We start from the raw sequence: 21,283 nt of genomic DNA, 5'->3' as shown, positions 1-21,283 counted from the left end.
TTCTTAATTCAGATGCCACTCGCTTCGCGCAGCGGGTGAGCCGAAGGCTTGCCAAAGGCAAGCCTGTCTGCACCTGGACCGTGCCTAAGGCCATACCCCCTGGCTCGTTTAAACCAATCCTGCAAACTAACATACTAACCTACACCAGCAGCCAACTAAAAGATATAGCAGGCACATTCAAGGACTTACAAACCAGCCCCTGCTTCAATGCAGAAACTTAGCCAACCAACTCACCGTCGACAGTCCGAAATGCTCTTTTACATTTAACATCAGTGAAAAGCCTTTACCTGCCAGGGTCCACCCTCCATCCACCAAACACGAAACAACTACTCAGCCCTTATAAATGCGCGCTCCCTCCCCAAACATAAGTATGAAATACTTACTTTTTTAGAAAATAATAAACTTGACCTATATATAACAGAAACCTGGGGTGATCCTTCCTCCGAACCCAACTTTGCTACTGTAACCCCCGATGAATTCTGCGTCCATAGACTAGACGGAACCAATAAAAAAGGTGGTGGATTGGCACTCATTTACCGAAACAAATACTCAGTTAGGACTGAAATAATCCCCACTGAGAGCTGCGAAACCTTTATTATTACAATATCACTTACTAATGCACACTCCTTTAAAGGCATCCTATTGTATCGCCCACCTGGACCACAAGCTGAATTTCTTTCAGCATTAGACCTCCTAGCAGACCCATCAGCAGGAGAAGCTAATTTTACCATCTTAGGTGACTTCAAATTCCACCTTGAAGCCCACAACAATCATGACACGTCAGCCCTATTATCAGAACTCGAATCAATAGGACTCCCCCAACTAGTAACAATGCCCACCCACACGACCGAACACACACTCGATGGGCTATTCACCAATAATGAACAAATCTCCCTTATGAACATCCTCCCCTCATCCTGGACCGACCACTCTGCGGTCCTCTTTAACCTCGACACCAAAAACAACACCCCCAATCATGCCAGTTTCTTTCTCCCCAAACAGTACAAAGCTTGGGGCAGCATCTCCCCTGAAGTCCTAAAATCACACCTGCTGTCTACCCAGCAAGGCCTACCGGACGACCCAAAACTGGCAGCCATGCATTACACACAATGGCTCCGTACCGCCTTTGACACCTTCGTACCACTAAAAAGACACATCTAAATGAAGAAAGATCCCATCCGCACCCTGGTTCTCCGAGGCACTAAGATTAGAAAAACAAAAATGTAGAAACTTAGAACGACACTGGCGCCGAGACTACAGCATCACAATGAAAACACGCTACAAGGAAGCAATGGCGAAATACAAACATCTTTTAATCACAGAACAAAGTAAATACTACCTTAACCAAATCGAAACAGCACAAGACTCTGTGAAGCGGCTGTTCCAGGTCGTTACTAAGCTTTCAGGACCAGACACCAACCCGCCCACAACCCCCACGCAAGTGTTCTGTGATTCTCTTGCTACTTTCTTTCAAGAAAAAGTCACCCACATCTACACCAATTTCTGTATACACTCCCCGATCAACAATCAGACCATCGCATCCACCGTAGAAAACTACTCCACTAACTCCCCAGAACTACGTCCCACTAACAATAACCCCTCCCCTACTCTCTCCGAAATCAGCCAGGGCACCACAGAGTACATTACTGATCTCATATCCACCATCAAATCTGGATCCCCCAATGATCCATGCCCCCCTACCACACTAAAACTTACACCGGATATCATAGGCGCCAAATTGGACAATATTTGCAACTCAATGTTCATGACAGGAACATAACCTTCCATCTGGAAAAAAACCATCATCAAACCACTGCTAAAGAAACACAACCTTAACCCCACAGATACCAAGAACTATAGTCCAATTGCTTGCCTCCCTTTCCCCACTAAAATCTTCGAGAAAGTGATGAACACTCAGCTGGCCATCTATATTGACAACAACCTCCTAGACGACACCCAATTTGGCTTTAGGAAAGGCCATGGTACCCAAACTGCCCTCATCAAGACATCAGACTAAATCAGGATGACACTTGATCAGGGAGGTGTGCGGTCCTGGTGCTGCTGGATCTTTCAGCAGCATTTGACACGGTCGATCACTCAACCATGATCGACCGTGTCTCTGCCATAGGTATCAAAGACAAAATCAAGGCCCTCCTGACATCCTTTCTGTCCAACCGCACCCAACTTGTAAAGCTCTGCAACGTCAACTCCCCTCTCTTTTCACTGCCATGCGGGGTCCCACAGGGATCCTCGCTAAGTCCGACCCTGTTCAATATATAAGTGTCGGACTTGGCCAGGACCATTAAGTCCCACAACCTGCTACTAACTTCCTATGCTGACTATACACAGATTGTGCTAGAGATCCACAACAATGGTCGGAGAGTCTCAGCTAACTTCCTAGAGGGAATGCTTGCTATAAGCACCTGGATGGCAAACAATTGTCTCAAACTAAACACCGAGAAGACGGAGGTGATGATCTTCGGCAATCTCTCCCCTAGCTGGTCTCCATCCTGGTGGCCATCAGAGTTAGGCACACCTCCGTCCCCTGTCACATAATGTAGGAATTTAGGGGTCATGGCGGCTAGGGTAGGTGGTGGCAGCTCCTACTCGGACCCGTTTGATGTGCAGAGGCTTTATGTATGCTTAAAATCTTTTAATATTGTATTTTTAATATTGCTGTGCCCGAGTCTTGCGCAGAGGCGCTTACGCTTACTTTACTTTATTTCATCTGCTGATCTTCATTGTGTGTTAACGCATACCTGATCTCCTATTTCGGAGTGCTGAGGTGTGCCTTCCCTGCCCCGTTCCACCGCGGCTGTTGTGCCGATTGACTGGAGGGTGGGCGGCCATCTTGAGTGTAGTCCCGTACCCCGGCTGGACCAGTGGCAGCGTTCTAGCTGGGGGAGGGAGGTGCACCCATAAATCAGGCGCCAGACTGAGACACTTGCGGCTAGGGTAGGTGGTGGCAGCTCCTTCTCGGACCCGTTTGATGTGCAGAGGCTTTATTTAGGCTTAAAAACTTTTAATATTGTATTATTAATATTGCTGTGCCCGAGTCTTGCGCAGAGGCGCTCATGCTTACTTTACTTTATTTCATCTGCTGATCTTCACTGTGTGTTAACGCATACCTGATCTCCTATTTCGGGGTGCTGAGGTGTGCCTTCCCTGCCCCGTTCCACCGCGGCTGTTGTGTCGATTGAGTGGAGGGCGGGCGGCCATCTTGAGTGTAATCCCGGACCCCGGCTGGACCAGTGGCAGCATTCTAGCTGGGGGAGGGAGGTGCACCCATAAATCGAGCGCCAGACTGAGACACTTGCGGCTAGGGTAGGTGGTGGCAGCTCCTACTCGGACCCGTTTGATGTGCAGAGGCTTTATTTATGCTTAAAAACTTTGAATATTATATTTTTAATATTGCTGTGCCCGAGTCTTGCGCAGAGGCGCTCATGCTTACTTTACTTTATTTCATCTGCTGATCTTCATTGTGTGTTAACGCATACCTGATCTCCTATTTCGGGGTGCTGAGGTGTGCCTTCCCTGCCCCGCTCCACCGCAGCTGTTGTGCCGATTGAGTGGAGGGTGGGAGGCCATCTTGAGTGTAGTCCTGGACCCCGGCTGGACCAGTGGCAGCGTTCTAGCTGGGGGAGGGAGGTGCACCCATAAATTGAACATGCCCTTCCGAATGCGCAGCGGTAGCGCCGCAGGCACGCCGAGGTTAAGACAAAGGTTAGCCCGTCTGCGCCCCGGGCGCGCCTAGCGCTGGACATGCTGCCCGAATTTCTGCCACATTGACGGCTGATTTAATTAGGTATTCTCGGGAGGAGTTACTTGCACTTAAGACTGCAAAAAACAGAGGCACTTTGCCATGGGATGTTTCAGATTGCGCCCCTAGACTTTGCCCTTCTTGCGACTTTGGCTTTCTTCAAACTCCGGCTGCTTCCACCCATGCCATTAACAACCCACAAACAATTGCTGCAGCTCTTATAAATGTGCGATCCATGGGCAAACACGCTGCTGATATTTTTGAACTTCTGTCTGATGGCCACCTCGATATTCTGTTTATTACAGAGACATGGCTGAATAACTCCAGTGCCCCTGTCATAGAGCTCGCCATCCCAAGAGGTTTTAAAATTATCAGGGCTGACTGAGCAACCGGGAGAGGAGGGGGGTCTGCTATTGTATTTAGAGACATCTGGTCCTTTCACAGTGACTCCTCCGATGAATTAGGTGATGGGGAAGTTCTTCACTTTTCTCTCACCCTCTCACCTCACTTCACGCTGGGAGGCATGCTGGTTTACCGTCCCCCCCGGCCCTACTGGAACGTTCCTTAAGGCGCTGGCGGACGTGATTGTGCCCCGGGCATTGAGGTTCCCTAGATTCCTCCTTTTGGGTGACTTCAACATTGACGTGGATGTGGGTGAGCTGCCTGACTCCAGAAACTTGTTGGAGTCCTTAAGCCTAGCACAGTTAACACAGTGGGTTACGCTGCCCACACATTCGGGGGCCACATTCTAGATGTGGTCTGCTCCAACTATGCCTTAACACTATCTGATCCTGAAACACTTACTTGGTCCAATCATATGCCGATCAGGTTCTCCTGGTCCTTAGAAATGCCTCCTTCCAATATTATGCCTAACGCCCGCCATCAGAAGATCAATCTTCCTGCTCTGTCCAATGCTTTACATCAGGGTCGCTCGGCCTTAGGTTCTGAGTTGACCACGGCTGTGTAGCGCTTTATAACCTGGATTAGCTCGGGTGTGGAGACCTCCGTCAAACGGAGCGATAGTTCAAAAAACGCTCCGCGCCCTCTAAGCCATGGTTCTCGCATGCCCTAGGAGAGCTGAAGCTTGGCTGGAAAAAACTGGACAAATACTGGCGGCTTACCTATTGCCCTACTGCTAAGGCGGTATTAGGTGCGGCTCAGAGGGATTACTATGCTAACATTAGAATGGCTAAGAGCGAATACCATGCGGGTAGGATCACTAGGGCCAATAACAAAAGTAGGGAAATTTTTGCTATTGTTAACAGCTTTCTTTCCCCCTGCGCCGAGCAACCAATAGTGCCATCCTCTGCGCAATGGTGCGAGGATTTGTCCTCATTGTTTGAAGATAAAATAGCAGGGATCCAGGCTAGCTTGTGCACCGCCTGTCTTAGTCAGAGTATTCCTGCCCTGGTACACTCCCCACCTTCTTCCTCTACTATTCACGTCCTCAGGGAACTTTCTCCACCATCTGACGCCGATACCTTAGCAGTTCTAAAATCCATGAAATCTGGGTCACCTACTGACCCCTGCCCCACCCGTGTACCTTGGAGGGGTTGCGGAGGTGCTCTGCTTTGAGGTCACTGAGATCATTAGTCTCTCCTTTAGGACTGCTACAGTCCCCTGTTGCTGGAAGCAGGCTAAACTTCTGCCATTGCTTAAGAAATCGGGATTGGATCCGGCAGCTCCAGCTAACTATCGGCCCATCTCCTTGCTGCCAGTATTGGCCAAGGTATGCGAGAAGATCGCATTTCGCCAACTGAATGCTTTTGTTGCAACTTCTCATGCCCTTCACCCTGCTCAATCTGAGTTTCGTGCTGCTTACAGCACTGAATCAGCACTGGTAGAAATGTCTGAGGCCACTAGGGAGGGCCTGGACGCGGGCGGCAGAGAGGCTCTGATATTGTTAGACCTCTCTGTCGCTTTCAACATGGTTCCTCATCAGCTTCTTCTCTCCCGGTTGTCATCCATTGGCGTCACTGGTTCAGCCTTAGAGTTGCTGACCTCATTTCTGTACAATCGGACTCAGCAGGTGTGGCTACCCCCCTTCTCGTCTTCGGCCATGCTTCTTTCCACCGGGGTGTCACAGGGGTCTACTTTAAGCCCATTATTATTTAATATCTATCTGACCCCCCTGATTTTTCTGGCCGAACAACTGGGCGCTAAAATAATAGCCTATGCTTATGACACGCAGCTGCTGTTTACTTGGTAGGCCACGGATCTGGACACTTCATCTGCCCAGACCTGTCTCTCTTCAGTCTTCAACTGGCTTGCACTTGGCCAGTTAAAGTGCAACGAAGACAAATCTGAAATTTTACTCTACGGGCAGTTCCCTCCAAACTTCAGGGAATCTCTGTGGCCTTCGGATGTTCCATCTCCCAGTTCCGTTGGCAATCCGGCAAAAAACCTGGGGGTGTGGTTTGGGTAAGACTTAAAATTTGATGAGTATATTAAAAAAACTCACCTGCGGCTGCTTTGGTTCTCTTAAAGCTCGCCGCAGATTTTTTCCTCTGCTTCCTAGAATGGCCAGAAAAACAGTGACGAGAGCTCTCATTCTCTCTCGCATTGACTACCCTAATGCCTTGTTCATCGGCATCCCGGCATACCTGACTAACCGCCTTCAGATAATACAAAATGCGGCGGCTAGACTTCTTTTTAACATCTCAAGGAAGTCTAGCGTCCGTCATCATCTGTGCAGTCTGCACTGGCTTCCAGTTACACAACAGATTATGTTTAAGATCCTCACTTTTGCCCACAGAGCCATTTATGATCAGGGCCCACTTTACCTGACGAAACGCTTTTCTTTGTATATGCCACCGTTCCCTTCGATCTGCCACTCAATATCGGTTGATTGTTCCACGTTTTAAACAAACTCGTCCTGGTGGACACTCCATTGCCGTGAAAGCAGCAGTGGCCTGTAATACCTTACCCTTGGCATTTCGCGCTAATTAGAACCTTAATCTCTTCAAAAAAGCACTCAAGACCCATCTCTTTGAAATGACACTTTACATTTCTCTCTGCTATCTGTAGTTTCTGCCTCTCCGCGTCTTTCTTCGCGCCAGGATACTCCAGAGTAATTGAGCGCACTACAAAACCACCCATAACATAACATGTTTAACAACAAACTATCTTTTATTCATCACGCCAACTCCGTCGTCTCCTCATCCTTTTTCACCTTCAGGATGATAAAAAAACTTTTACCTTACCTCTCACCTAATGCGGGCAGGACTCTCGTCAGCACACTCGTCATGTCTAAGCTAGACTTCTGCAATGGTCTACTTATTAACGCCCAGGAAAGAGTCCTACATAAACTGCAGATGGTGCAAAACGCAGCGGCTAGAATTCTCTCAGGCACCCCTAAGTTCAAACCAATATCTAAGGTGCTAAGACCGCTACACTGGCTGACCATCAGGAGCAGAACAAGGTTCAAGGCCCTCTGCATTGCCCACAAGGCAAGCCACAACACAGAACCTGAGTACCTCAAAAGATCTCTATGCTCCTTACAGGCCGACAAGATCCTTACACTCCTCAGCAGCACACTAGCAGTCCCCAGAACCAAAAAGGCCTCCTGGGGCGACAGAAGATTCACTGTCGCCACCACCAAACTTTGGAACACACTCCCCCTTCATATCAAAACCATCCCCACTCTGTTCTCCTTCCATAAACACTTAAAAACCTGGCTATTCAATCAATAAATCACCCCTCCTCAGTCTTTCTCTAATCAGCTGTCCACAGCGCCGAGACACCTAAGGGTATTTGTGCGCTTAACAAATTGCATAAATAAATAAATACATAAAATAAATATATAAAAGCAAATGCTCCCCTCGCCATGGGAGCTATCTCCCATGGCGAGGAGAGTATTTAGCAGTTTTTAGTGCATCTTACCTTCCAGGTTTTTCCTGGCAATGACGGGCAGTGAAAACGGACCTCTAATTCTGTCCATCTAAATTAGGTAGACAGGCTTTGAGGTCTGCCTCGGACGACCCTTACTTCACAGTCTCCACCGTGATCAAACCTAAGGTCCACTTGCTTTTGAATTTGGCAGAAGGATCTTTAACTTGGCGGTATTTACACTCCGTCACCGTTGCGATGGAGTATCTATATCACCAAGATATAAATCGGGCCCTTAACTGCTTTTTTGGAGCTCGGATTCTTCCAGTGAGCAAGGCGGCGGGCAATACTGTTGTAATTTGGCAGCGATTAGGTTAGCATTAGCAGAAGCCATCCTGTATTTAGAGACTATCTTGTCCATTTAGTGGAATCCATCTTGCATTTCTGTCAGCCATTTTGTTTGCCATGTGCTACCATGTGCTCTGTCTTACCTTTCTGTTAACTGCTCTTGAAATCTGCCTAGAGAAGAACTATATTTAGCATCTTCCACCTTCGCACATGCTCAGTTGAGCTTACAGCTGCTGTTAGTCTGTAACTGTCAGGGTGTGTGCACCAGAATTAGCAACGGTTAGCTCCTCCCACTAGTTGACTGTGCATTTTCTGTATGACCTTATATGTACCTAAAACCAGCATTTTGTACTTGTACTGCCTTCATTTGAGCCCCTGTGTGGGTATAAAAGGACCCAGCTCCTTCCATTCAGTGTGCTACTTCATACATTACCGATGGGTGTTGTGTGAATGTAGTTCCACCTCATGACGTTTAATAAATCTTATATTTTCTATTTCAAATTATGTGCAAACTTCTTCCTATTGGTCTGAGGACTCTGTGCAGAGAAGGGCGAATCCCTTGCACTGGTAGGCCTTGCTGAGGCTCACCACCACAAATTGGCGCTTCCAACGTGGGGCGAAGGAGTGGTCAAGACGAAGGATTGGAATCTCGCTTTGGACGCAATCGCTGCCTGAGGAGACCCGAGTCTTGGCAACCACAGCGTTTTTCCTTTCTTTCTGATCTGACCATCCAGGTGGTGCCGGTCCTCGACTGAGATCTCTTCTGTTGATTCGCCGTGCAGTGACCATTTGGTCGATTTGAGAACTTGGCAGTTGGAACCTGGACACCTTTTGATTGGCAAGAGTCGTTCTGCGGCACTTGCTGTTGGTTTTTGATGCCTTGGATTGGTAAGGTAGTTTAGTAACACTTTCTGCGGCTTTTTGATTTGAAGGATTGGCCAGTATTAGTATTTGTTTGTAAGGTATATATGAATTGCAATTTATATAGGCAGGTTATGAGATTTTTCTCTATTTGAATTTGTTTGAACAGTGCAACGTACGAAGAGTACCTTAAGCGCTACTTTGATTATAAAACTGCATATTCTGCACTATTTTTGGCATACCTGTTTCCAGCACACTTCATAGGATGTGTTGCTTTTGTAGAGGTACCAGTTTGAGACTCGATGAAGCACAACCGGCCCCCCCAGAGGGGACGCCTAATAGGGACATGTATATTGAGTATGGTATTTCTTCTATAATGTACAGCACGTTATGGAATAAATATACTTGTAAGGATCCTGAGTTGCGTTGGCCTATGCATGGGTCATTTGATTTACGAAAGATTCAGTATGAGGAACAACAAATGTTTAAGCGAAAGGCTAGGCAAGATATGTTTGACTGTGTGCGAATGTGGGAGAAAGAAGTGCGTGAGCGAATGAAGCGTGAGCAAACCTTGATTGAAAAAGAACAACGTAAGAGCATTCATGCAAAAGCATTAGAAATGAAAAATAGGGAAATTAAAGAGAGGGAAGATAGGGAGCATCATTTACAGGTAAATGGCCAATACGCTGTTCGTAGACCTCTTTATCCTATTCTTAATAAACCCCAAGATGATTCTCTCTTATTGGATCGTTGTCCCCCTCCGTATACTCTTCCTTCTGCTCCTTATGAGTCAGATGAGGACTCTCCTACAGACCAGGACAAAGCTCGAGAAACTCGCTCAATGTTATCTGCTGGGCGTGCGTCTGACATTAGATCTGCTGCGCATAAAGCCGTTCGTAGTACTGCCACTGTTTCTGAACTTTTAGATAGTATAAAAGATTGGTAGGAAAGGGAGCAAATATATTTTACTGATACATTTGCTGCAGAGGTTATTGAACGGTTCAGGAAATATTCGGTAGAAATGGAGCACGATGATGTAGCAAATGATTGTAAACAACTGCGTGAAGGTCTTTTTGTCTTCTCCCAAGTGGCTGACACGATCAGGCGCTTGGTTAAACTGCGTGTTGAAGCAGCCCGTTTGCGAGAGGAGAAAATGGCAGCAGATGCAGCTGTACAAACATCCCAGATCAGCATGGCACGAACTTCTACTCCTGAAACAGATAAGAATGTTGTAATTAATGTGAAACCCATGCGGGAGGCCGCGCCTTTATATGTTCCTCCTAAAGGAACGGGTACAAGTGATGATAAGACTTCTACAGATGCAAAGGGCTATTTTATTTATAATTGGGTTTACACTCCCTGGAATAGAGAAGATGTCATGGCCCTAAAAACTGCCTTACCTGATCCGCGAAAGAATCCAGCAGCCTTTTATGAGGAAGTTGAGGGTGCTATTAGCTCTTGTACTATGACTTTGCCTGATATTGATCTGTTTTTTGGACTAATATTACCGCCTGATATGTGGAGAACTGTGTGTAAAGTTGATGATCGTGCGACATTTGGAGCATTATGGCAAGATTTAGAGCAGTTTGATGAAGACAGAGAACCTGCATAGAAACCGTGTCAGTTAATTTTAAATCTTCTGGCAGCTATATTAGTTAAGTTAAAGACGATTATCCCCCCTAAAAAGATAGATTGGACAGTGTTAGCGTCTTGCAAGCAAAAGGTAGATGAATCAGTTTCTGACTTCTTCACTCGCTTTGAAGAAGCATTCCATGATTTTAGTGGCTAGTCATTGACAGATGACACGGGTAGGCATCTGTTTGTCGATAAATATGTTGCAAGCCTTTTGCCAGGAATAGCTAGTAGCCTAAAGGCCAGTGAAAGTTCATGGACTACCTCTTCTCCGGTTTCTCTCCTATCTATGGCTCAGTATTATGAATGACAAGAATTAGAAGCTAAAGGTAATGAGGATAAAAAGACTAAAGAGTTGAAAACAAAGGTTATGTTGGCGCAGGCTTATGGTCCGCATTCTAGAGGTAATGATAGATGTGGACGTGGATCTTATGGTTCGTCCTTTCCTTCCTATACTTGTTCGAATCTGTCTGTTGACCAGTGTGCGTACAGCAAGAAATGTGGACATTGGCTTTCTGATTGTCCATTACTGCATGCTCAGCGGAGTCCACGTGGTCGGGGAAAAATGAGAAATCGTTCAGGACATTCAGGGCCTAGAGGAAGCACAAATGATGATGCTAGGTTTGATGCTAATACACGTGGACAGGATGGGTTTAACACTTTTGATAGACGGAACCAATATCAAATGTCCGACTATGTGCCGTCTGATTTTCAAGATTCTGCTTATGCATAGGATTACCTAGGATGGGGTAAGGAATCAGTTGGAGTGCCAGTAGATCAGAGGGGTCCCTATGTTACAGTACATGTTTTGGGTTCTACTGATCAGTTTCTGGTTGATACAGGAGCTACTTGTAGCGCCTTATCTAAACAATTGGTTCCAAGGGCTCCCCTGTCTGGCTCAACCATTACATCTATAGGGTTCGATGGAACACCCTCCCTTAGACCATTGTCGCAACCACTTGCATTCCATGTTGATAAGTTTACTGTTCCATGTCCGTTTTTGCTCTCCCCAAACACACCAGATAAAATTGTGGGTCTTCATATGCTCAAATATTTCAGGGCTACGATACGATGTTCTCCAGAAGGACTACAGGTTATTTTGAATGACAACTACCGTGTGATTGAGAGATCCTGTATTGTTAATGAGGACATTGCATTAGCTTCACTCCCTAGTACTTTGTGGGCTACTTCAGACACCGATGTAGGGCAAATGGTTATTCCGCCAGTGCATATTAGTGTCAACGAGGGTGCTTCATTGCCAAAACTGCCTCAGTATAACATTTCTCGAGAAGGAGAAGAAGCACTTACACGCATTGTACATGATTTGATTAAAGTGGGGTTGTAGAAGAAGTTCCTTACAATGTTTGCAATAGTCCGATTCTTCCCATTTTGAAAAAAAATACTGATACTAGGATTTACAGATTCATCATTGATTTGAGAGAAGTTAACAAGATTGTAGTACCGCAGTACCCTGTGGTTTCTGACATTACGACATTGCTTACCTTAGTCCCTCTAACAGCAACTACAATTTCTGTAATTGATTTGAAGAATGCTTTCTTCTCGATTCCTATTCATCCTGATAGCTGATATTTGCTCGGTTTAACTTTCAATAATAGATAATACAGACTTTATAGAGTTCCTCAAGGGTACACTGAGAGTCTGAGTATTTATAGTCAAGCCTTAAAACGACAACGTGATTCCTTTACTTTGTCTGAAGGAGTGGCTCTCATACAATATGTCGATGATATCTTGTTGGCAGCTGATACGCCTGAGCAGTGGGAAAAATGTACTTTGTCTTTACTTTCTTTTCTTGCTACACACAACCATAAAGTATCACGGAAGAAATTGCAATATTGTAGACCGAAGGTTACCTACTTAGGTCTCCTTCTGTCTAAGGAGGGCCGTGCACTGACACCAGATCGCATTCAAGCAATTTTAGACACACCAGTACCTTCCACACAGAAAGATGTCCGTGCATTCATTGGTTTGACTTTGTTTTGTAGGCAATGGATATTGGGTTTTTCACACATTGTTAAACCCCTGCTAGCGCTTTTGACTAAAAACACTCCGATCCCCCTTCCATGGACAGATGAATGCCAAAATGCTATTCGTCAGTTAAGACAAGCTCTTTGCTCTGCACCAGTGTTAGGCACAACAGATTACACGAAGGCTTTTACACTCTATCTACACGAGAAAGATGGGTGTGCATTGTCAGTTTTAGTACAAACACACGGTGATAAGCAGCGCCCCTGTGTATATGTATCTGCAGTTCTTGATCCTGTTGCTTGTGCAATGCCTGGGTGCTTCCTTTCTGTTGCAGCGACAGCTGTGTCCATACGTCAGAGTGAGGGGATAGTTTTGTCACACAAACTGTTGGTGCTAGTACCCCAGGCAGTAGATGCCCTTTTGAATCAGACTAAGACACAACACTTAACTAGTGCTCGCCTGACAGGATATGAATTGACACTGTTAGCACCTCATATTACCTTGAAGTGGTGTGCGACACTCAATCCAGCTACTTTGTTGCCATATCCTGTGACTGAATCTAAATCAAAAGAGCCTCATGATTGTATATTCCTTACTGAGGAACAGACAAAGGGTCGCGTCAATTTGCAAGATACGCCCCTTTCAGATGTAGATGGGGAACTGTGGGTTGATGGGTCCTGGTGGAAGTTACCAGATGGCACGATCTCAGCTGCATATGCAATCATGACACTTGAGACTGTAGTGGAAACAGCTTGCATACCACAGAAGTCGGCTCAAGCAGATGAACCAATAGCTTTGACACGAGCGTGTGAACTTAGTACGGACTTGTGTGTGAACATCTACACGGATAGCCGCTATGCTTTTGGAGTGGTTCATGATTTTGGCCTACTCTGGAAGGAAAGAGGCTTTCTTATATTCCACGGGATGCAGATAGTGCACGGAGAATTAGTGCATAATTTCTTGACTGCACTTACATACCCAAAGAGAGTTGCTATTATGAAGTGTAGCGCGCACAAGAAAATCATTGACAAAATGGGACAAGGCAATGCCCTTGCAGACCGCGTAGCCCGTGAGACTGCGATGCAGCGAATCACTACATCCATGTACGTAGTGAAATCACAAGCTGAGCGTTGGCATGATGCTAGAGAGGAAGTATTAGATATACAGAGATCTGCCTCCGTGAGAGAACTTGAGCAATGGTCTAAAGAAGGAATATTGGACGATGAGGGTTGTTGGCACAACAAAGACATGGTTAAATGGAAATTGCCTGCAGCCTATTTACAACCTATGATTGAAATGGCACATGGGCTGGCACATGTTGGAGCTCTAGCAATAACTAAATTGCTTACGCAAGTTTGGGAGCATCCTGAAATTGCCAGCACAGCTAAAAGAGTAGTACAGACCTGTTTGATCGGTTGGCAGTATAATCCTAGAAAAGGGACACGGACTCCTAAAGGCGGGTTTGCTACACCAACCGCGCCTTTTGCAGTTTTGCAGATGGATTACATCCAACTTGAACGCTGTAATGATCTCAAATATGTCCTGGTGGTGGTATGTGCCTTCAGCAAATGGATAGAGACATACCCTACAAAGGATAATACTACTCTCACCACAGCGAAGGTGCTTCTAAGGGAATTTTTCCCTAGATATGGTGTTTGTAAGCTTTTATGGAGTGACAACGGACCTCATTTTATTGGGCAAGTTGTTGAGCATGTCCTGAAAGGATTAGGGATCAAACAGAAATTCCATCTAGTCTTCCACCCGCAATCAGCAGGGTTAGTGGAGAGGTACAACGCTACTTTGAAAATTAAATTTGGCGAAAATACTGGCTTCCACGTCTTAGAAGTGGCCAGATGCATTACCCTTGGCATTGTTATCCATAAGATCGGTGCCAAATTCACGGTCTGGCCTTACCTCGTATGAAATTGTATTTGGAAGGCCAATGAACATTTGGGGAGTTCCTAAGCCACGCCCCATACATGATGTTCCTTGTGTTCTGATGAATGATTATTTGGCACAGTTAACCGACAGTTTGATCTCTATTCATCAACAGGTTCAAGAAGCTCTTCCTGACAGATCTACAGGTGAGGCCCATGAACTCAGTCCTGGCGACCACGTAATGGTCAAGGTCTTCGACCGATTGAACAGCTTGGAGCCGAGCTGGCGAGGGCCAGAGCAGGTGCTTCTGGCAACAAGGACAGCAGTTCGAGTGACGAACAAGAAGAACTGGGTCCATAGCACACACTGCAAATGTGTGTCGCCTGCCGTGGTGGAACCTGCTGTATTGACCGACCATCGAGAGATTCTGGAGACAGAGAAAGGTCAAGCTATCTCACCTGACAAATCTGCTGAAGTCTTCCCAGACCACACGATTCCTGGAGCATCGCGATACCACTTGAGACCGAGGAAAGAATCTGCAGTGCTGAAAAAAGACTGGTTGAGCTACCGCCCAGGGTTAGTGAAACGGAACGCCGATGTGGCAAGTGGCCGGGAATCAGTCCTGCGTAGTGTAGTGACACCCGTCTTGGCCCGTGGTGAAGAAATCAACGGCTGCCGAGGGATAAGAGCGCCAACTATTGTTTCAACGAGTTTTTAGACAGATCAATTATCGCTGTTGCTAAAATGCATAACAAAAGAATCATTTGTGCTGTAGGGTTTGTTGTTGCTCTGGTGGTTATGGCAATAATCACCTGGTTTGTTGAGAAAGTGGCTCCTGTTCGACAGCTTTTTATTGCCACTACTCCAGTTCCAGTGGAACATCACTACTTCACGATTCCCTACCATGAGCAGAAGCATCGACAATCCCACCTAAATAATACATTCATTCAGATGTTGAATCATACACATAATGCCACGAATACTACCAACTATTGGGTGTGTGGGATGATACCTGCGCACCAAAAGAAAGGAGGAACACCTTTTATTCCTCTACAGTTTTCCTATAATGGTTCGTGTCAAGCTTGGTATGCACTTTTGTTTGCTTCCGGAAAGCCTTCAGTAGGTGGAATTAACTTTCGTCTGAATAAAGTATGCTGTGGAGAAGTGTGGCTCACTGGTTAGAGCGGCAGACCCTGATGCACAGGTCTAGCCCGGGACAAGGGTTCAATTCCCCGCCTTGGTGGGTCTTGGGCTCAAAAATTCCACGGACCTGATAAATCTCGCCTCGGTGCCTATTCCAATCATGGAGTCCCACTCTGCAACTCTGGGCAATAGCTTGCTTAATATCCACAACAGCCCCCACAACGCTAAGGATGCCTGGCCTCCACCTTGGGGGTGCCCAGGAGTGGACACCTCACAGGGAAAGCCAGGATGGGTTCCACAGCGGTATTCGTACAAGCGCCTTGAGACCCTTGCGGGTGAGTAGTGCGCTATACAAGTATCAATTTACTATCAAGATAAAGATGGTTATCCTCAAGCTAAAGGAACTAAATGGGAATGGGAAGAGTACCAACCTGACAATATTTCGACACGATATGTCTTCACGAATATGAGAAACATTGGACCTTTTGTAATTTCTGTGACAAGAGCTAAAGCAGATTTATGTATTAGTAGTGTTGGGAGAATTCCAGTAGGAAGGAGTGAGTGTACAGTAATTCTAACCATTGAAGGTGCTAATAACAGCAGTTTTACGTCTTCACTTAATACCTAATTTGTGTGCGGTAATAAAGGATACTATCAATTACCTGTTGGGTGGTCTGGGGTATGTTACAAATAATTTTTGTTACCATCTGTGTTCTTAGCCCCTCCATCATATCACCGGGATTTAAAATTGTACAACGAGATTTCCAAGAATAGATACAAACGAACAATAAGTACAGATGAGGTTGATCAGACTGATACCACTTTGCAACAATATGTTGATTTCAATTTCGGTTTGTTCTTCTTTGTGGGTGCTGCATTGAATAGCAGAAAGATAAGGCGATTGACTCGTGTTGTGGAAGCTGTCACCAATCAAACAGTTATGGCACTTGGGAACATTACAGAGGAGCTGCAAGTTGCGAGGATTGTAGCACTCCAGAATCGCATGGTATTAGATGTGATTCTGGCTGATCGAGGTGGTGCATGCCGAATCATTGGCAGCAGCTGTTGTGTCTTCATTCCGGATCACTCGCCTTCAGTATATGATGCAATCTCTAAACTGCATAAAATTGCTGCAGAAATTCACCCAGAGACTGGTACATGGACATTTTCGAACTGGATATGGACACTCTTATTACTTGGGGCTGGAAGCTACTGACTATTCTATGTATACTACTGGTGATACTATTTACATGCTGTACTTGTATACAATGTGGTCCTATGCTTTGCTCCATGTGCATCACTGCTTGTACACCTGCCAAAAGAAATATTACAGAAATGAAAGCACAACAAATGTTAAATGAAAAGATCACTGAGATTATGAGCATTAATGTACAGAATGCATATCTAGATTACCCCAGATAAACAAATGTCTTCAGCTAATGCTAAAAGGGTCGTCTTTGGAATTTGGCAGCGATTAGGTTAGCATTAGCAGAAGCCATCCTGTATTTAGAGACTATCTTGTCTGTTTTGTGGAATCCATTTTGTATTTCTGTCAGCCATGTGCTACCATGTGCTCGCCATGTGCTCTGTCCTACCTTTCTGTTAACTGCTCTTGAAATCTGCCTAGGGACGAACTATATTTAGCATCTTCCACCTTCGCACATGCTTAGTTGCGCTTACAGCTGTCCCTGCACCTGCTGTTAGTCTGTAACTGTCAGGATGTGTTCACCAGAATTAGCAACTGTTAGCTCCTCCCACTAGTTGACTATGCATTTTCTGTATGACCTTATATGTACCTAAAACCAGCATTTTGTACTTGTACCACCTTCATTTGAGCCCCTGTGTGGGTATAAAAGGACCCAGCTCCTTCCATTCAGTTTGCTACTTCATACATTACCGAAGGGTGTTGTGTGAATGTAGTTCCACCTCATGAGGTTTAATAAATCTTGTATTTTCTATTTCAGTGTCTGTGCCAACTTCTTCCTATTTCTCTGAGGACTGTGCAGAGAAGGGCGAATCCCTTGCACTGGTAGGCCTTGCTCAAGCTCACCACCACAATACCAAAAGAGGGCTCCAAGAGGCTGGACACCTTCTCCACACCTTCTCCACAAGTTCATGCTGGATCAGATTTGCTGCTGTAGAGAAGAGCATATCAGAAAAAACCTGATCAGCTTGGCCCTGGTGCCCATCAGCCCTCAGAGCAAAACGTTGGCAAAAAGTTTTCAAGTCCCATGTTTCATGAAACTTTACTGGGAGTACACTTTGACAGCAGCCAAGAGTACCAGACCTTGGGGACAGCACTTGAAGGACACAACTCACTACAGTAAATGCCAACAGCAGTGTCCAGGGCAGGTCCAGTCACAACTTGTCAGCTGGGTAGTTGCAGGAAAGGCCTCTTCAAGCTTGTTGTATCCTTGAAGATCAAAGAGGAGATCAGACAACTGGCCTGTGGGGGTCATTTATGGAATCCTGAGTTCAAGGAAAGGAAGTTGGGTCTTCCTTTGGGATTCAGACAGCAGGACAGTCCTTCTTCTGATACTCACAGGTCCAGAGCGGTTTCTGAGAAGGGTACAACAGATGACACTTTTATGCCCAGTGCAATCAAGAAGGAGAGACTAAGGGCTTAAAAGGTCCAGCATACCTGCCCTAGTCAAAGTACAAAACAAATAGGTATGCAGTTCCTAAAGGGGAGAGAGAAAGTAAAGAGGGGGGCAAGATCCTAAGATGTTTAACGAGAGGAAGGACAGGGAAACCTTCCTTTCGGAACGAGGGCCCTCACACACCCTGCCCGCTGGTTATGCTACATCATCGGGCATGCTCCTCGTCGGGTCGGCGCTGCAATACCCAATGGACACCATATGCAGGGGCTCTTTGGCGGAGATCTTTTATTCCTTGCCGTTTGGTGCAGTGGGTGTAAGGGGCCTTAAGAGTGTAGAAGTGCAAAAGTGTAAGTCAAGTAGACCTTGTGAGTTAAAACAGGGAATTAGAAGAGTCAGGAGGGATAATTGTAATGATCCTGCCTTTCACCCGGTTAAAAACTGAAGTGGCGACTCTCTGCAATGACGTTGCAGATTGTAGCGCTCATTCTTATGCAGTCAACATGTTTCTTGCCTGTTAGTCTGGTGGATCTGGCGGCAATTCCTCAAGACCTAGTAAAAAAGTGATGTGTCTACATTAAAAGCAATGGTAATGTGGTGTGTTGACCTAGCTTTACCATCAAGTTGCACCAGAAAGGTGTAGTACCTGTTGATGCAGTGGCCAATCTAAAAAGACAAATAAGAGAATCATTTCATTCATGAATGTTTAGATGATCACGCCATCAAACTCCCCTATGAATCACCACTGTGCATATACATGTCGCAATTGCTCACAACACATAGGTGAAATAAAATCTGTGCAGCTATGGTGTCTAGTGCAGTAGGTAATAAGCATTAAAAATGTAGTAGCAGATTAGTGAGATCCAACGACTCACCTATAAAATAATCATGACTGTCCCCATCGATCCACGGCATGAAATGGACACGTTAAAGTAACGAGTATCCTAGGGAGGGGGCCAAAAGTAGTAAACAGTCAAAGGTGAAAGTAAATGACGGGGTCCTCACTCAGAGTTAAGAACAGAAGACCCAGCGTCTGGTGTTACAAAGGAGACCAAGGTGGCTTCTTGTCAGGACTCCCCCTCGAGGTCTGTAAAACACGGTCTGGGTGGCATCAAACCCACATGCACCCATGGACCGAACGAGTAATGGCCCCGAAAGGCCAGGTACTCAGTCCGAACCGCTAGGAGACATGCCGGTGTGGCGCCATCATGGGCAGAAACTCGCGGTAAACTTTCCCTTGGATGGTGTACCGCTGATACCAAAGAGGGATATCAGAGCCCGGGGCCTCAAAAAGCTCACTTTGAAATGGAAGGCACTGGGAGGCATCCTAAGGATAGAGAGAGCAAAGTACTTACGTTTGTGTTGCGTCCACTCAGCAGAATACCTATCCCACAATGCCGGATCTGGGAGGTAAATGCACGCCAGGTTATGGCAGCAGAAATACTTGCGGAAATGGCGTGCATCGTGGGGCGTTTCCGTGGGCAGCACAGAACTAGAGAGTAACACGCCCAGAAACAAGAGGAAGTATGGTGGCTACATTCTTGGGGGGTCTAAAATGTGATGAAAGACCGATATGAGTGCCATTTTGTAGTGTACAAAGAGGCGTAGGCGATTCATATCATTAATTAAGATCCGCCAGCAAATCCAAATAAAAGTGAGAAAGTGTACAAGGCTGGTAATCGCACAGGGGGACATATGTTTGGTTCGGCTAAGCCAACCTAAATACTCTGCATTATGCCCAGTCAAAGGTTGTAAGGGGGCAGGGTGGTGATTGAGATCCCGAAGTAATGTGTCAACGTTAGCCAAAACCCATCTTGGAGGTATAACTGAGATGAAAACACCAATGCATGCGCCGTTGTGGAATATGCGAGGCGGTGTAGGCGATTAATGTATCATTAAGAGCCACCAGCGAACCCATGTAGGAGGCAAGGAAGTTGAAATAACATTTATTAACAAACAGGCTGGTTCCCTCACATAGGGAGATATGTGCTGGTGTGCTTAAGCACAACCGAATACTCTGTATTATGCTCAGTCAACGGATGTCAGGGGACAGGGTGGAGGTTAGAGTCCCAAGATAATGTGTCAATGCTGGTCACTAGTGCAAATGTGGTCTAAAGGGGTAAGCCGAACCCAACCAAACCATAACAGACCCTGTATGATACAGTGACCTGAACAAGGTAGTGTGTGTTCTCTAGTTATGATCTGTTGAGGGTGCTCCAGGGAATATCTTTATTGAGGCCATGCTCGTCTGTGGCTAGATGATGGACCCATCTCTGTTCAATCCTGAACAGTGCACCTGGGGTGATTGATGTATGTCCTTCCAAGATCACCTATCTCAGAGTGTTGCAGGTGTGTTTGCATGTCTCAAAGTGTGTGTATAGTCTAGTGGTTGTCCTGTGGCATATGATGTTACTTTTGTGTTCGGTGATGCGTGTCTTGACTGTTCTGGTTGTCATGCCCACATAGTAGAGGCTGCAGGGACAGGATATCAAGTAAATACATTTAGTGGTATTACAGTTAGTGTGCTTAGTTAGTTTCCAGGTGAAATTATTATTGGCAAGGGTCCCTTCTTTAGTTTGTCTGGTCAGTGGGTAGACACCACAAGAGCCACAGGCATAATGACCGGTGACTGACGGAAAGTCCCAAAGCGGTCTCTGTGTGGGTAAAGTTTTAGTTTTGGGCCTAGTGTGTATAAGTAGGTCCTTAAGGTTGTTGGTATGTTTGAACGCAAATCTGGGTATGGGAAGTTGTAGATCACCTGTGTTTAGGATATACCAGTGTTTGCGTATAATGTTTCCGATTCGGTTAGAATCAGGTGTATAGGAGGTAACACAAGTTATAGCCTCTGTGGCTATAACATGTGTTATCCCTTGGCCAACATGGCTGATCCCTTGTTCCCTAATCAGAACTCCCTGTGCCCACCAGAGGTGTGGCTATGATACTGGACAAAAACATCCTCCTTTGTGGTCAGTCCAAACTAGTTCTCAGGCAGCTGCCTTCTCTCACTGGGTTTGGGGTGAAGGTGACTAGGAGAACAAAGGGAGGCAGGCTTAGGTGTGAGCTAAATCTGCACCCTTTGAAGTTCAGGAAGGGGGTGGGCACAACCTCCCACACCATCCTGCTCAAGGAAGAAAACACCTCTCAACTCCAAACCCTTGAGCAATCCACCACAGAGGAGCCATTCACCATCCATATGGGACAGGGCACTGGCAGAAAGACACATTTGGCTTAGGTAGCTAAATTACAAGTT

At 46.0% G+C, this 21,283-nt stretch overlaps 1 protein-coding gene across 4 annotated transcripts in view; it reads right to left on the bottom strand.

The window, feature by feature from the left end:
* NHEJ1 (non-homologous end joining factor 1) overlaps positions 1-21,283 on the bottom strand; it is a 1,839,518-nt gene that overhangs the window by 454,221 nt on the left and 1,364,014 nt on the right. The gene's annotated exons all lie outside the window — the stretch shown is intronic.

This window comes from Lissotriton helveticus, chromosome 3_1, assembly GCF_964261635.1.
Source record: "Lissotriton helveticus chromosome 3_1, aLisHel1.1, whole genome shotgun sequence".
Classification (NCBI taxonomy): domain Eukaryota; kingdom Metazoa; phylum Chordata; class Amphibia; order Caudata; family Salamandridae; genus Lissotriton; species Lissotriton helveticus.
Note: the sequence above shows the minus strand (reverse complement) of the source record. Positions and strands in the feature narration are given on the sequence as shown.